This window comes from Protopterus annectens, chromosome 1.part1 (genome assembly GCF_019279795.1).
Source record: "Protopterus annectens isolate FY-2018-M chromosome 1.part1, PAN1.0, whole genome shotgun sequence".
Taxonomy (NCBI): domain Eukaryota; kingdom Metazoa; phylum Chordata; order Ceratodontiformes; family Protopteridae; genus Protopterus; species Protopterus annectens.
The window spans coordinates 942103139-942121287 of NC_056726.1; positions in this window are offsets into that span (position 1 = coordinate 942103139).

An 18149-nucleotide genomic window follows, 5' to 3' on the forward strand; every position below is an offset into this window, starting at 1 on the left:
TTCCTGGAGTTACAAAATATACCACACCATACATCTATATATATATATATATATATATATATATATATATATATATATATATATATATGGATCACCTTTATATCCTTGAAATCGCGTTTCGCCGACACACTAATAACCGACCCCAAAAGACCGACAACAAAAAACGCCGACAACGCAAAACTCCGAAACCATTACAGCAACACACTACACGTAAACAAAACAGTACACTACATAACATATGCACTATCCCTAACCCAAACCCTAACCCTAAGGTCCGACACTACCGCACACTTATCCTACCTGCACCCTAACTCACTTACCTACCCGTAACCCCAAGATCCGACACTACCGCACACTCACCCTACCTGCACCCTAACCCTAACTCACTTAACCCACCCCTAAACCCACAGTCCCTCACTATCACACACACACCCTACCTGCACCCTAACCCTAACTCACTTAACCCACCCCTAAACCCACAGTCCCTCACTATCGCACACACACCCTACCTGCACCCTAACCCTAACTCACTTAACCCACCCCTAAACCCACAGTCCCTCACTATCGCACACTTACCTGTCCGCTCCCTAACACTAAATCCCTCACTGGATCGCACACTTACCGAGTCCGTCGGGTTCTCACCTTGTCGGTCATCTGCGTTGTCGGTGTTTTCGTCCCGTCGGATTCCGTGTCGGCGGAACGCGTTGTCGGGCATCTAAAGGTGACCCATATATATATATATATATATATATATATATATATATATATATATATATACGGGTTCCCTTTAAATTAAGTAAGTGAGATTGTGGAATGTTGGGTGTGTATGCAGGGCTGCAAGGTGCCCTGCATGGGGTGTGTGTGTGTGTGTGTGTGTCTGTGTGTGTGTGTGTGTGTGTGTGTGTGTGTGTGTGTGTGTGTGTGTGTGTGTGTGCCATCTGAGTGTTGGCATTGCAGGTAGGGTACGGGAAATCTCCTGTTTAGCGCTACCGCATATAGCAGTAAACGGGAGATTTCCCTTACCCCACTGTAGTGTGATCTCAGAGTTGGAATATTAAAGTGGGGGGTGGGGGCATGTAGGGGGGCAAAGCCACCCTGTATAACATAGTGTTTGCGATTTTTTTTTTTTTTTTTTTTTGTGGTTCATTTTGAATTTTCGATGTTCTGAATATCAATGTTCTGGTCTCGATGATCAGAACGTCGATGTTCTGAACATTCAATTATTCAAAGTGAATCTATATATATATATATATATATATATATATATATATATATAGATAGATATATATAGATATAGATACACACACACACACACACACACACACACACACACACACACACACACACACACACACACACACACACATATTCACTTAAATACAATTAAACAATCTGATTAATCAACCATCATTTACAATAATCATATATACATTTTAAAGAAACACTCTCCAGTTACATTAGACCTGCTGGAGATAGTGTATTAAATTTTAAAATATATAAAGTTTCTTTGTACAATAATTTCTTTCATTAACCAAAATACAAGCTTTTAACAGTAAAAAGTCAGTACTATGACAAGTAAACAAAATGTAAAGCTATAGGGTTCATACCATTATTGTTTTTTATGTCTCTAATATGTTCTTGCAACCGTAGCTTGAATATTCTTTTAGTCTCCCCTACATAAAACAAATTATAGGGGCAAGACAAAGCATATACCACTAATTTAGTTATACATGAAAAAGCAGACGTGGAACAGAATTTTACACCATTTATTTTTTAAAAATTTGGTAATGTTGAGGCAGACAGAACACCTTCCACAAGGGAAGGTGCCACATTCACCAAACTGTAGGTTTAATTTTTCACCAGGTGAAACAAATCCATTGTGTACCACCATATCTTAATTTTCTCACTTAGAATATTAGATACAGTAACAAAAAAACTTTTCTACACTCCTGCACAGTATTACATTCTCTATTGTTTATCTTATTTACTAAAGGCCTATTATGAGGTAAGCTGGTATCTATTATTTTATGAAGGGCATCTAAAATAACATTTTCATCATACTCCCTTTGCTTGAAGTTAATATGTGCTTTTATTATTTTCTAGGCCCATTTCATCGCTACATAGCCTGCTAACTCTCAATAATTCATTATAAGGTAGTGCCTTCAAAGTATGTGGTGGATGGCAACTGCTACTATCCAAAATATTATAATCCCCAATTCCCTTTCTGTGTATATTAGTTACTATATTATTATTCCTAATAGTCAAAGTGACATCTAGATAGTTAACTGTTTTTCCTATCTGTAAGCCATCAAATTTTATATGACAATGATTTGCATCTAAATCATTTATAAACTGGGGAGCTATTTCAGCACCCCCTTACATAATTACATAAAAAAAATAATCTATATATCTATAATATAAAATAACATAACTATTAAAAAAATTCAATCTATACAAAAACTCAACTTCAAAAAGGCCCATGAACAGGGTAACATACATGGGTGCAAAAGATGCACCCATGGAAGTACCTTGTACCTGATAGTAAATGAGCTTATAAACTCAAAAAAAATATTCAAACAAAAATATAATAATTCCATCACATAATTACTCACAGGGCTATCACCTAGAAAAAAATCTAACAGCTTCCATACCTAACTCATGGGTAATACTTGTATAGAGACTTTTTGCATCTATAATTATCCAGTAATATTCTTCATCACATTTAACATTCTTTATGTTATCCAGAAAATGGAAAGTGTCTTTAATATAAGAATTTAACTTGACTACATAGTTCAGAAGATAGGAATGTAAAAAAATTCCCATATTATGGAGAAAATAATTCTGTGCTGCTACTCTGGGTCTACCTCGGGGGGGGTAAAATAGCCCAATCCTAGGCCTTTAGCTACTAGTTCTTTAAAATTAATTATAGATTGATAAAAAACATCAATATTTACTGCCCTATATATTTGGCCATCAGATAAATGGTCCATACACATTTTCGGGTATTGTTTCTAGTGCATAACAACAATTTTTCTGTCTTTATCTGAGAGTTTTATAATTATGTCTGATCTTTTACATAAATTTAATAGCAACTATTCATTCTTACTCATGTTATACAAAATGTCTTTCTTCTCAGAAGAAAAATATTTCAGAACTTTCTCTAATGCAAAATTAAGCATATTAGAAAATTGCAAAATCACCTGGTTGTTAAATGCAGGTATAAAAGTGCTAGTATAAAAAGAAGTTATGTCTTACCATAATGTTCCATCTGTGTTGTAGATCTTTGTTCATTCATTACCATTAGGACCTCAGTTCCATTCACGGAACCGATACAGCTGTTTCCAAGCTCACGCCAGCCAAAAACTCTCAGCTAAGACCTACCCATAATGCCCCTCTCCTATTTACTTCAGATCGAGTTTGCCCGCCCCTAGATAATAGATGTAGCAATAGAAAAAATAGTAGGAGGCTCTGTCTGAGAAAATACCCTAACCAGGAGTACCTAAAGTCCACCAGGAGTCCAGGCAGGGGGAAGGAGGGTGGGAAGTAATGAATGAACAAAGATCTACAACACAGATGGAACATTATGGTCAGACATAACTTCTTTATCTGATGTTGTAAATCTTTGTTTATTCATTATCATTAGGACTGAGTCACCAGCTACTTGAGTCCTGGGTGGCCATAAGGAAGGATATTCCTGAGCACCATAGAACCAAAAGATGCTCGTCCTCTGGAGGCCAGATCCAATTTGTAATGAGATATAAAGGTATGAGGTCTTGCCCAAGTGGCTGCTGTGCAGATATCATCCATAGAGGCTCTGGGATAAAATGCTATAGAAGTAGACATAGATCTGGTAGAATGAGCCTTTATTCTGGCTGGTAAGGATAGCTTATTCTGTTGGTAGATAATGGTAATGACATTTCTAAGCCAGGAGGATAAAGTCACTTTGGAAGCAGGTTTACCCAATCTAGGTCCTGCAAAGGCCACAAACAATTGATATGTTTTCCTGAAAGATTTAGTCATGTCCAAATAACAGTGAAGCTGCCATTGCACATCAAGGGTGTGCAAAAGGTACTCCCCTCTGTTAGAATGCCTTGGGAAGAAAACTGGCAAGTCAATAGACTGGTTAATGGAAAAGCCAGAAATTACCTTGGGCAAGAAAGAAGGGACACCCTATCCATGTGGAAGATCAATAAGGACTCTTGACACTCAAAGCCTGCAGCTCAGATACTCTTCCCGCTGAGGTGTGTGCTACTAGAAGTAAGGTTTTCCATGACAAAAATTGCAAATCACATGAATCAAAAGGCTCAAAAGGAGAACCTGTGAGAGACTGAAGTACCAAAGTCAAGTCCCAAGGTTCTAAGGGAGGCTTGACCAGAGGTTTAATATGTAATACTACTTTCAAGAAGGTCTTACATAGGTGGTGTGACATAATTGAAGAATTATCAAGATCATTATGAAAATTGGTGATAGCTGCTAAATGTACAGTGGTTGTCGAAGCTGAGGCTCCTGCATGCAAAACAGTAGTCAGGTATTGTAGGATCTTTTGAATAGGCATAGAGAAAGGGTATAAGTTCTGATCTTTGGCCCAAATAGAGAACCTAGTCCATTTACTAGAATAAACTTTCCTAGTGGAAGGTTTGTGTGAAGCCAGAAGAATTTCACAAACAGGAGATGGGATGTCAGGCAGCCTAGCAATCACTGGAAGTGAAGGAACAAAGCTGTAAGTTTGAGACTGTGCAGGTTCGGATAAATCAGTCCCTTAGGATGAGATAACAGGTCTTGGGAATGATCCGGGATCCACAGACTGTGAATCAGATGAGGCCATAAGGAAGACACATTGGCCAATTGTGTGTTAGAGCATCCTTCGGTGGTTCCCCCTGAGGGGGGATCAGGGCAGAGTAGCTTTTGCATTTGTAGTTTAGGGGGGAAGCAAACAGGTCACAGCAAGGCTTGCCCAAGCATTGGCAGATCCGATCTGCTGTTATAGGGTTGAGGGACCACTCATGAGGCATCAGGATGTTCCTGCTCAGATTGTCCACAATAAGGCTGGAACTCCCGGGAATGTGTGTTGCTATAAGGAAGTGGTTGGAAGCTATTGCCAGTGATAAATTCTCATGACTTCCCAACACAGGGGGTAAGACCTGGTTCTGCCTTACTTGTTGATATACCAGACGACTGACATGTCGTCTGACTGAACTGCAATGGTCCCAGATGGTAGGGATGCATGGAATGCTTGCAATGCTAGGAGAATTACCCTCAGTTCTAGGACATTTATGTGCAAATTGGCATCCATGGGGGACCAGGTGCCTTGGACAGTCTTTCCCTGGAAATGCCACCCTCCACCCAAAAAGGGAAGCGTCTGTGGTCACCATGGCCATGGGCTGGAGAAGACAGAACAGTCAACACCAAAGATTCATTTGTGGGTTCATCCACCATAATATTTCTTCCTTGCAACAGTTTGAAAGACGTAACATGTGGTCGAGTGGGTAAATTAGCAATGACCATTGTGCAGAAAGGAGCCACTGTAGGATTCTCATGTGCAGTCTCGCCAGTAGTACCAATGTAATGGCAGCCACCATGGAGCCTATGAGTTGCAGTACAAGATGTGCCGGTACATAGGACTGAGGAAGAAGGTCTTGGATTTGGTGTGTTATGTTCAAAAACCTGTGAGGGGGGAGAGAAGCTTGACAGGATGTTGTGTTGAAGACCACTCCAATGAATTCCAGTGTCTTCGTTGGAGACATTGAGATTTGTCCTTGTTGATTGTAAAGCGGAAAGTGAGACCTTGAGTGTAAGAAGATTCCTGGTCAGAGCTGTAAGCAGCCAATCGTCTAGATAGGGAAGCACCTGAAATCCTTGTAGTCAAAGATGAGCTACCACAACTGACATACATTTGGTGAACACTCGAGGGGCTGTCGAGAGACCGAATGGCAGTGCCCTGAACTGGTAGTGATTGGGTCCCAGCCGGGAGTGGAGATACCTCCAAGAGTGGTAATCCATCTTTATGTGATAGTATGCATCCTGGAGGTCCATGGAGCACATCCAGTTATCTCTCTTTAGGAAGGGAAAAATGGACTGTATCATGACCATCCAGAAATTTTGAAGTTTGATAAATTTGTTCAATAGGCTGAGATCCAGGATTGGTCTCCAGTCCCCTGTCTTTTTTGGCACTAAAAAGAACTTCGAGTAAAACCTGGATCTTGTCTGGTCTGGTGGTACTGGTTGGATGACTCTTTTCCTTATCAGCTTTTCTATTTCTAAGGCTGCTAATTCCCTCTGATTGGGTGGTATATCGGGGATGGGAGTTAAATCGAATGGTATTTGGTAGCCTCTGGATATTATTCTCTGCACCCAAACATCAGTAGTAATAAGATGCCAGGCTGGTAGATGCAGAGAAAAATGAGCTCCGACTGCTTCCAGAGGAAAGCAATCGGGCTGCTGCTCAGGAGCACTGGTAGGGTCTGCCAGAGAAAGAATCTTTAGTGCCCTGGTTACGTGGACCCCCTCTACCCAGAAAGCGATGTCTTCCATATGAGTTGCCCCCTCTGTCCCAGGGGGATTGTTCACCACCAGTGTCATGAATAGGTCCTTTGGATTTCTTGAACCATATTTTCTTCCCATCTGGCTCCTGAAGTAAGACCTCTGGGGGTTGGAAAGGCGTATGCCCACAGCAGACAAGGTCTTTCTGTTTTTCCCACTATGTGTAAGTGTGTCTCTTACTTTGGGTCCAAAAAGTACAGATTCATCGACAGGTGCATTGACAAAGGAAGATTTAAAGGGGTCTGAAAAGTCACACAACTGCATCCAAGCATTACATCTCATGAAAACGCCTGATGCGGCAGATCGAGCTGCCCCCTTGGTGAAGTGAGATATCAAAAGCATCGAGGAATTTGAGATAAATTCAAGGGTAGCTAGCTGTGAGATGACAGTATCATGCACCTCATCAGGCAGTACCCCACCAAAGAGGGAGACATTTCAGAAATTAGGTCTTTTTGGAGGTGAGTAAAGTGTGCCAGATAGTACAGCGACCAAATGGCGAATGTTGCTGAAGCATAGGTCCATTTCCCTAGTCTGTCCATGGTCCGGGACTCTGTTTGGAGGATGGATGGTGGAACTATCTTCTGCCAGTTCCCTATTGGTGGCTGCCGCCATGACCATAGAATCAACTGTCAACTGCTAGGACCAGTGGGGCTGGTCTTCAGGTGTAGATAAAATTTTTTGTCTGGTCTCTGAGGGACAGGTTCTACATTGTCTGGGGCCTTCCAGGAATGCTGCACAATGATTTTAACAAGGTCATCTGCCTGTGGAGTTACCCAATAAGTAGATGGGCAGGCACAGAAGGCCTGCAGGAACACCAATTCTTCAGAAGAAGGGTTATAGGACTTCCAGTCTCCCTGCTGCTTGAGGATTTTGAGAATGTCTCTGAATGAGATGTTGTCTGAGCAACACCATGGGGAGCTTTCCCCCTCATCACAATCAGTGTCGTCAGTGATGGATTCCTCTGGTGAATCAAGGTGCTTCCTCTTGCACCGTTTCTTCCAGGGTGGCTCCCCAGTGGGATCTTCTGAGGAAGACTCTGGAGAAAGGGTTCCCTTCAAAGAGGGTTCTTGTGACTCCCATGCCCGGGGTCCCAAAATAGAGGGTTTGAAGAGGTGCATGCTAGGGGAGGGTTCTGATACTGATGTCATTGGTGCTGACTGCAAGTCCACTACCTGTACAGCAGGCCCACCTGAGGAAGGATGGAAGTCTGGAACCGAGAGGGACAACTTCGGAACCGGGGTCACACCTTGCCGTGAGGAGCCCACCTCCAGGTGAGGAGCTCTGAGAGAACTGGAAGCCATCAAAGCCATGGACATAGATGGTGCCAGCAAAAAATAGGTGCCGGGCTAGGTACCAAGGTACAGATGGTCCAAGCACTGCTTTGGGAGAGCATCGGTTCCATTGGAGCCAATGCGGCAAGGGTAGATGGTACTGACAGGGAAAACACTGCTGTCAGAACCAAGACAGTATGCACCGGAGTGGAATTATCTTGTCCTTGGCAGGTATTCGAGTTTGAAACCAATGGAGATGAAGAAACTGTCGGCACCATGGCTGAGGATCATGCCGAAGCAGGTACAGTCATTGGAGCTGATGTCAGATCCAAGGATGGCACTGAAGTCAGTGGTGCTGAGGTCGGAACTAAAATAGGGGTGAATATCATGGATGGCACCAAGGGAGAAGACACAGAGCCTGGTGCCGAAGAGGTCTGCACTGAGGGTGCCGGCGAAGCACAGAGCCAACTCCGTTCTGTAACTTATGGAGATGTGGAAATGAGTGACTCCATTTATCCTTATGTTTTTTGGTTTTTGGAGGGGATGAGACCTCCGACCCAGATAGAGCCTCTGAAAAAGGTGTCTTGAGTAATCCATTTTTCCTTATGTTTTTTGGTCTTTGGAGGGGGTGAGACCTCCAACACAGATAGAGCCACTGAAAAAGGTATCATGAGTAATCTTTTTAAGATAAGTTTATTTTTATATTCTGCTAGTGTACAAGTGTACAATTACTAAAACTAACACAAATGTCACAGTTAGCTCTAATATGAGCCATGCACAAACAGTAGACACAACGAGCATGTGTATCCAAGTTAGGCATCTTCCGTCCACACTTGTCACACTGTTTAAACCCGAACTTAGCTTTGTCTGACATAATAAGGCAAGAAGGCTAGCCTATAGAAAAAAAACAAAATAAGGGAGAAAATACCAGAGATGGTATTTAAAAATACCACAAATGGTAAGGAAGGGCCTGTCAAAGGCAGAAGAGAGGGACAGTACCAAAAATGGTAACATTTAAATTACCAAGGAAAAGGGAATAGAACTAAGTTATACACGACAGTGAGAAAAGGCTAAATTGACTAAAAAGTAAACAATTTTGAAGAAAAACTGTCTTAAAAATAGCAATTTTCTACTTAACTTTGAGAGAGATGGCTATCACGTCTAACTAGGAACGTGGCAAACAAGATCTGAAGTAACTAGGAGAGGGGCATTATGGGCAGGTCTTAGCTGAGAGTTTTTGGCTGGTGCGAGCTTGGAAACGGCTGTATCGGTTCCGAGGATGGAACTGAGGTCCTAATGGTAATGAATAAAAAAGATTTACATCAGATGTAACCATTTCAGTATTCAAAGTGCAATATGCATTAACATTTTCAGCTGTTTCAAATGAAGAATCACAAGAGAAGAAATCCAGCAACTTATCTTCACTTGCAGATACACTGTCTTCATTAACCGACATACTTTCACCATTACATTCAAAGTAATTAACCAAGTGCAGCTTTCTTATTAACTTTAACACTTCTGCTTTAATACAATGTGCTCTAGTTAGAGCTGTTGGTATAAACTTTAAACCAAACTTCAAAATAGATATTTCAGTTTCACTTAAATCAACCCCAGATAAATTCACAATGCAATTATTCAAATCACATCTTTTTATACTGCTAACTACTGTGCAAACATGTTTAAAATCAATATTTAGTCCTTTTATTTTGTTGTTTAAACTGTTGAAAGTCTGTTACCTTCATGCCATCATTTAAAGCTGTTTTGTTGATTGTAGCCATTCTTCTGTCTTCATTGTGGTGTCCCTTGGCACCGAAACATATTATTTATGTAATTAGGTTGTTGTGGAGCAGGCAAAGGTGGATAGTCTGTATTTTCATTATTAGAGCTTGCAGAAGTATTAGTTCCATCTGTAGAGGCAAAGGTGACATTTTGGTGTTTCTTAGATCTCCCAGAAGCATTTTTAAAACCTCTGGTACAATTCTGATTGGCTACCTTCTTAAAAGCCAAACCAGAATCTTAGTCTCTAATGTCTCTTTGTAACTTACTGATTTTGCATTGTATAAGTTCACTAGACTTTTCCTCTAACTTGATATCTAAAGAACATAACCATTGTTCAAATTTAGAACTACCCAGCTGCCCAGATAATTAATCACAAGCAGCTGCAATTTCAGTCTTCACTTTAAGCTGTTTTAGGATGTCTCGTTCTATCAGTATAAGCAGCCATTCCTTTACACACCTATGGGAGGAAGCAATCCATCTTTTCTCAAACTCTAGTTCAGTTACATCAGAGGTATCAAAGGCAGCAGAAAGATTCTTTACAAAAAATAACCCCTTAGGGGCAATGTCTATATCCAAATATCTCTGCAAGCCTAGAATATAATGTCAAGCATTTTCTCTAAACAGCAGCCGTTCAAGTGACTCTAAGTTAGTACGGTCAGCTATTGACAAATGTACAGCATTAACCTTACCCACTTCATTAAAAAAGTTTGTATTTCCCTCTTCTTTCTTCTAACAGATGCTCCCAAGTGTTAATAGGGGCAGCATTGGATATGGAAGTACTCAGCTCCATCTGAGTTTCACCAACTGGATGAAAAGTAGCAGAAACAGATGCATCATCTCAAAAACATATGTGCCAATTGTTGCAGTGATCCACTAGCCATCTCTCACCATATAAAAACCCCTCAAGCAAGTGTTAAAACACTAGATCCAAACACAAGTGCACCAAACACCCGGACTTGTCCACAGCAAAATAAATTTATTGGGAAGCACTTTTCATCACTGTGATACAGTGACTTCATCAGACATGTTTAAAAGCAATTAGTTCATTTTAAATAACATTTAAAATTTACCCCATGGTGCAAACCTTCCAATCAACTCATTGTGTTAATTAATTCAAACACCTTGAGTAATTAAACACTATTACAAACATGTTATTAAAGATATATATATATATATATGAATGGTTAAAAAGTATATATATTATTAAAGAATATATAAATAGAATAAAAACGACAAATATATAAAAAATAATACATGACATTCTATATAACCTGCCCTGGTTAAATACTAACTAGTGGATATTAACATTGGGCACTGTTTATCTAACCAAGCTCTTAAGCTTGAGTAGGCAAGAAATTTTAAAACATTCATTGAGCCCAGGGTTGAAAAATGCATTAAGGCGCATCTGCCAAATGAATTCTCGTTCTTCCAATAAAAGAGCTGTCGGACCCCCTCTAATGTCAGGATGTATCTGGTCAACTATCTTAAACTTGAATCTATGTCCCCCATTTAATAACACATGTTTCGCTAAGGAATTTGTTGCTTTTTCTTTTTCAATATCGTAAATGTGTTCATAAACTCTGTCATGGAAATGCCGGTCCATCTTTCCAATATAAAATGCCATGGATGTTGTGCACGACACCAGGTATACCACTGATTTGGAATTACAATCAAATTTGGAATGAAAACTAAACTTCCGTCCTCTGATAATGAAAGTCTTTCCTACATTTATAAATTTACAGTACCTACAGACACCACAAGTACTCATACCTGTGTTCCTGTCAAACTTCAATACACTTTTCCTTTCAAATAAATTCTTGAGGTAAAGACCTCTCCTGAAAATCAAGTTTGGCTAGGTACCTAATTTCTCAACGACAAAGACATCATTGCTGATGAACTCCCAATTTTTATATAAGATAGATCTTATCTCAGAACTGTCCTTACTATATGTTGTTATAAAACTGCAGTTATTATTTGGGCTTGAATAATTAACACTCACATCAGAATTCTGAACAACATCTTGTAAAACTTGGCTACAGGGGGTATTCAATGTGTTGGTCAATAAGCTCATCCCCCTGAGTATAGGTTTAATTACACCATTAGTTCTTTTTGTTTTAACTTTGTCAGCTAATGAAGCAATCAACTCAGTGGGGTACCCCCGATGATGAAACATCTCCGTAAGTAACTGACATTCGTCGGAGAAATCATTATCAAGTGAAACCATCCTAGCTGCTCTAACTAACTGTCCCTTGACAATGGAGCGTTTTTGTGCAAAAGGGTGGTTGCTTGTGAAATGCAGGAAAGAATTACAGTAAGTGTTTTTTCTAAACATATTAGAAACCAGTCTACCATTCACTGTATCTTTGGTCAACTTGATATCAAGATAGTCAATGACTTCACTATTAAATTTAAATGTAAATTCGAGAAAATTGGTACTGTGATTCAAGTAGTTAACAAATTCACCAGCTTGTTGTGCATTACCTCTAAAGATGATAAAAATATCATCTAAAAATGAGTATGGTATGTAAGCTGAGTCAACTGTTGGGGGTTATTAAAAATAAATTCTGTTTATCAATAGACGATGACTAAATTTGCAAAGCTGGCACCAACTGGTGAACCCATAGCAACTCCTATTTTTTGGAGGTAGAATTCTCCATCAAAAGAAAAAAGCTATTGGTAAGCATAATGTCTAAAGTCATTTCACTTAGGTCAATCTCATGTGTTGTTGCCCCTTTACGTCTAAGGATAGAGCTCACCCATTCAATACCTTCAAGGTGTGGGGTACATGTGTAAAGATCTTTTACATGGATGGTAAGAAAATTGTCACCCATGTTGAATTGTAGCTCATTAATATTTTGCAAAAACGTCAATGAGTCTTTACAGACTTGATCTTCAGTTTTTAAATATTTCTGTAAGATAGAGTCCACTACTTTTGCACAGGGGCATGTGATAGAACCCCTGCTATCAATAAGGGGTCACATGGGTGGGTTAATGATACTCTTATGTACCTTTGGGGTGCCAAACATAATTGGAATTTTTGGGCATCCTATTGATATGAAATTGTATGTATCCATATCAATTTTAGCTTCAATGAACAAATCATTGAAGTAACCCCTAATCTGACTGTACGCTATGTGAATTTCATTCAATGAAATGTTCACATAAGTGTCACTATCGAGTAAGGTGCACATTTTAGAACTATAATCAGCCTGATCGAAAATGGCCAATCCAACCCCTTTGTCTGGTTTGACCACTCGAACATGTAAGGACCTCAAATACTGTAATGCTGTTATTTCATCTTGTGAGGCATTGTCATTGTTAATGTTTCTACTATTAATAACCCTATGTAAGTCAAATATGTGTCTCAAATCAAGCTCACAAATATTTTCAAATAAGTTAAGCACTGGATGGAGTGGAGGGTTGTATACACAACATAATTAGAATTACCTAGCAAAATCTTCAGATTTAGTTTCTTGGCATAGAGTTTTAAATCCAAAATGGTTTGTGCTACATTCAAGTGTCTGCCCAGAACAAATGCATTGCCTTTAGCTAGGAGATCTATAAGAACAGGATCAGTACAAGACATTGAATAATTATAAATATTGAAATCTCCCGCTAAATTTTTAACAATGTTCACGTTAGGAGAAGCACAATGTACTATCTCCTGTGCTTGTTGTTGCGTTGCTTGTTTTTTTGAAGTTGATGATGTTGTCTCCTCGGAACAGCACCTGTCTGGCTGGCATTGTAAAAATTTTGGTTGTTGTCTGTGGTGTCATTTTGTGAGACATTATTAGCACGGTCATTGTTGTACTCAGGCCAAGTGTTGTTGTTGTTACGTATACGTTCACTACGTCTTGCCCCCACATTGTCAATGTTTTCACCTTCAGACTCAATCACAATACCATCAGTATCATGATGTACAACATTCCCTCCTGAGTTAAACAGCCCCACTTGTGCTGTCGATGGTTTAGGGTATGCTGTACCACTACCATAAGCCTGTCGGTTGTGGTACATCTTTTTAGTCTTGTTAAATTTGAGTCTTTCTAGGAGCTGGTCGATACTAGAGAATGACCTCTCATAGTCGAACTTATAGCTAATAAAATCCTTGTTAGAGGTAATGTCAATGTTTAACTCAGAAACTTCTTTAGTAAGAACATCTATTTGTAATGAATAGTGCTTGATCATCAAATTCAACAAGTCAAACCCTTGTTGATCAAACAGAGCAATCAGTTCTAAATGAAAAGGAGAATCTGCAGTCAATCCAGTGGGGTACTGGTGGAACCGCAAGCCCTTTGGTACTATGCGCTCGTGCAAACATTGTTTAAAATAAACAACTTCCAACTGTATTTTATTAAGTTTGAGCAATTTGTAATCAAAAAGTTTTAGCTTTTCAGCTAAAGGCTGCAAACTGACCTGTACATACTCGGTGTTACCGGCCGGTAGATACTGGCTTCGTCCAAAAGCAGCTGCTAGTGTTGTGGTATCTTTAATCCAGTCAGTGAAGTGTGGAGCTCCAATAAGCCCTGTAACACCATTTTGTATGCATGTACGCTCACCCGAGATAAGAATAGGGCCGTCGGCCGACCCACATAATCTCTGTTGTGCAGGGGGAAGAGAAAAGTTACTATTACCTGAAGCAACACTTCCAAACTGGTTGCCGCTGTTGACCTGCTGTTGATCAGAAGGAAGAAGCACCATCCCATTCTGTGGGGGAGTGAGTGAAGCTTGACTATGTTGTGAGCCAAAAGCTTCCACTGAATCCAAACAAGTTACAATTGCATCCATATGCTGAGACAGAGCATTCAGCAATGCTGTAATGCTCGGAGAATCCATCTGTTGCTGAGTAGGACCGAACAAACTAGGACTAGATGGGTTGCTTGGAACACCAGATGCTATGACAAAAACACTCAACAAACTAGGTAAATGAGACAACAATAGATCCAAACACAAGTGCACGGAAACCCCGGACTTGTCCACAGCAAAATAAATGTGTTAATTAATTCAAAGACCTTGAGTAATTAAACACTATTACAAACAAGTTATTATTATTAAAACACACCACACTACAAAGCCAGCGAAAAAGATGCCACCAATCTTGTATTAAATAGTTTATTCACTCTGGCACAGCCTTCCTGGAGTTACAAAATAGCCACACCATACATCCATATATAGACACACATACATTCACTTAAATAAAATGAATTAAACAATCATCTAATTAATCAACCATCAATTAAAATAATCATATATATATTTTAAAGAAACACTCTCCAGTTACATTCACTATTTAGACCTGCTGGAGATAGTGTATTAAATTTTAAAATATATAAAGTTTCTTTGTACAATAATTTCTTTTTCATTAACACTTCATCTGTTTTTGAAATATGTTCCAAAATACAAGCTTTTAACAATAAAAAGTCACTACTATAAGTAAAAAAATGTAAAGCTATAGGGTTCATAGCATTATTATTGTTTATTTCTCTAATATGTTCTTGCAACCGTAACTTGAATATTATTTTAGTCTCCCCTATATAAAACAAATTACAGGGGCAAGACAAAGCATATACCACTGATTTAGTTATACATGAAAACCAGACTACTTCTGACTACAAACTACCTTCTTCCACTTACATCACAAAGTAGCAACACTAAGCAAAAGTACAACTATATGTCCCTAGAACTATCCCTGCTACCACCTGCAGACAAAATGCCTTATATTTCACTAACCTGCAATATGAAGAAATGCATTATTATCCTTGTGCTAAAATACAGAGTTGTACATGCAAGTCACAACAAAATTAAAATCCTTAATTTCCTATTAGCAATGTCTGGGAGCATGGGTAAGATTCCTGACCCACTAACAACAGCTAACTAGACTACATCACAACGTTCAGCTAACAAACCTACTTTAGCTAATCACGTATGGGTAGGCAACCTTAACTGTGAAATGATCAACAATCAACTTGAGTTGGTAGAATAATGTTATTACAGCACAATTTATACATCTATTCATTGACTAAAACTTGGCTAAATCTACACATAATGCTACAACAACTCTATGCTCAAGTATAATTCTATACCTTTAGACAAACCAGGAGTATGTATAGGAGGTGGCTGCTTGCTGCTAACAGAAGTTGTCATACAGTATTGCATTATTGTGAAAGTTGGATTGCAAGTAAGGATATGCAACAGAAAATTGATGCTTTTAACCTCTGGTGTTGGAAAAGTTTTATATGAATTCCACAGATTGCAAGAAGCTGAAGCCAGTCAATACTTAAAAATAAATAAATAAATAAAAGATTGTTCACTGGAATGCCTGAGGGTAGCAATACTACTCAGCAACTTTAGTCATGTAGTATGAGCATAGGATTCATTAGATAAGACTGATGCTGGGAAAGATCAATGAAGAAAGGGGCAGCAGAGGCTAAGGTGGATTAACAGCATTACCAAAGCAGTCAATATGAATTTGCTGGAAATTAAATCAGTACTTAATAAGCAGGCCTGGTCTGCTAATCATTTTTAGGTCACACAGAGCCACATCTGACTAAACAACTAAACCACAACAACAACATTGCCACATCATCTAGTACCAGTGAACATGGTCTCAGCTGGATGACAATTAATCTTAATCTACCAAAAATCTTACACTACCCTTGTCCCACATCCCTCAATAGCCTAAGTTTTCTTTCACTAGGCACCTCTTCTGTACTGATAGTTATGTGCATAATAATCTTACTTATGCATTAACTAATCTTGCTTGATTTTGAAACTAAAGAATGAAACCATTTTTGAAGGCCCCCATCACCAGCTGTGGTATTGCATCTTCTTGCTTATTTAAGACTTCAGATTTTTACTATATTAAGACCAGTTTAGTGAACTGATTTCTCTGTATATGATTTCTGCACATTTCGTTGTTCTTAAATCAATATGAAAATTTAAAAAAAAATCTTCTAATTTTTGCACTTTTAAAATGTTCTCAAATAATTGTGTAAATTTTGTATTTCTAGTCTACCTTTTGGTCTGTGGCTGAAATATGTCTGCTTTAGACCAATCCACTACCCTTGTCAACAAACATAAATTAATAAACCAGCAGAATCGATAGTATGCATGCCACTCTTTTTATGCTGGTGATTACGGAATTTGCTTGTGGCTAATATGAGGTTTCAGCCAGTCGCCTATCAGATTAAATACACTTTGCTACCTGAGGTATAATTTTTGTATTTATTTCACTGAGAAGCTATATGTTAGATGTTGACTGTTTAAGCTCCTTCTGACATTAACATATAAAGTATATTTGTTGTTTGTCTTTTCGGCTTTTCCAGGTTAGGGGTCACCACAGCGGAATTCTGGTCTGCTATTGACTGGCAGCAGATTTTTTTATGGTACCGAGTTGCCAGCCTTCAACAAAGGCATGCCCATTCATGCATGTCTTTCGGAGGCCACTTGTCCACAGGGAGGACATCCAGACTCCACACAGAAGGCACTCCAGCCAAGAATCGAACAGGAGAACCTCTTTCTGTGAGGCAACAATGCTACTGCTGTCCCACTGTGGCTTATTAACATATAAAGTAAATATACAAGAATTAATCTTGGTTATCAGTCACTTTCTTTTTTCATATATGCATTTCTATCACATCCAAGAAAAAAACTTGTTTGTTTAGGGAGGTAGGGAACCTTTGTTCAATCTTATCATATTTTTGTAACGTTCCTTAAAATACAGACAACAAGGCTATTGATGTCATGACCACATCATAAAAAGAAAATCATTTAATCAGGTTTTAAATACAGTAGACCAACACATACATCTACATGGTATTATCAGTAAACTAAAAATGATAGAGTCATCCTTTCTGTTGCACTGCCAGCAACCATGTTACAACTGTATCACTGCAATTATTTTTACAAATGCAGCTCTCAAGGTTGATTTCTATATTAAATGATACACACAGTTTTATCCTTCATTTCATGATTTATTTGAACACCATTTATCAGGAAAAATGTGTTTAGCCAGTAGATGATAAACAGTATGTTATATCATTTCACAGTAAATAGCAAGACAATACAGATATTGTTCATAAACATTTCACTCATTGTAAATACTAACCCTAGGAACTGCACTTTCACTACTGAAAAGGATTTAGCTGTAACACTAAGCTCTTTCGCAAGAAGTCTATAATGAGTCTTGAAATGGTATATGGTATAGAAAACAATATTAGGAACTTTATGAGTGACAGGGTACAGAGTTCTGCCAGAAGCACATTCTGTAGATGGCACGGCCCAACAAATAGTGTCACAGGAATCAGCATTATACCCGATTATTCTTTATGTCTGACTGTATATCACAAATCAGTTAAAAGAGAATGCAAGCTTTTCTAAAGACGGCAATGTATAGTCTTACTGACTGGAAACCACATATGAAAGAAGAAATAGACAGTGATAAGAAAAAGAAAAGCGTCATTAAAAACGTGGGACACAGAAACTGCACAGGGGAAAGATACTTGTAATTGATGAAGTGTCATAGACTTATTAGGGACAGACAGATGGTAAGAGTGACAGGAA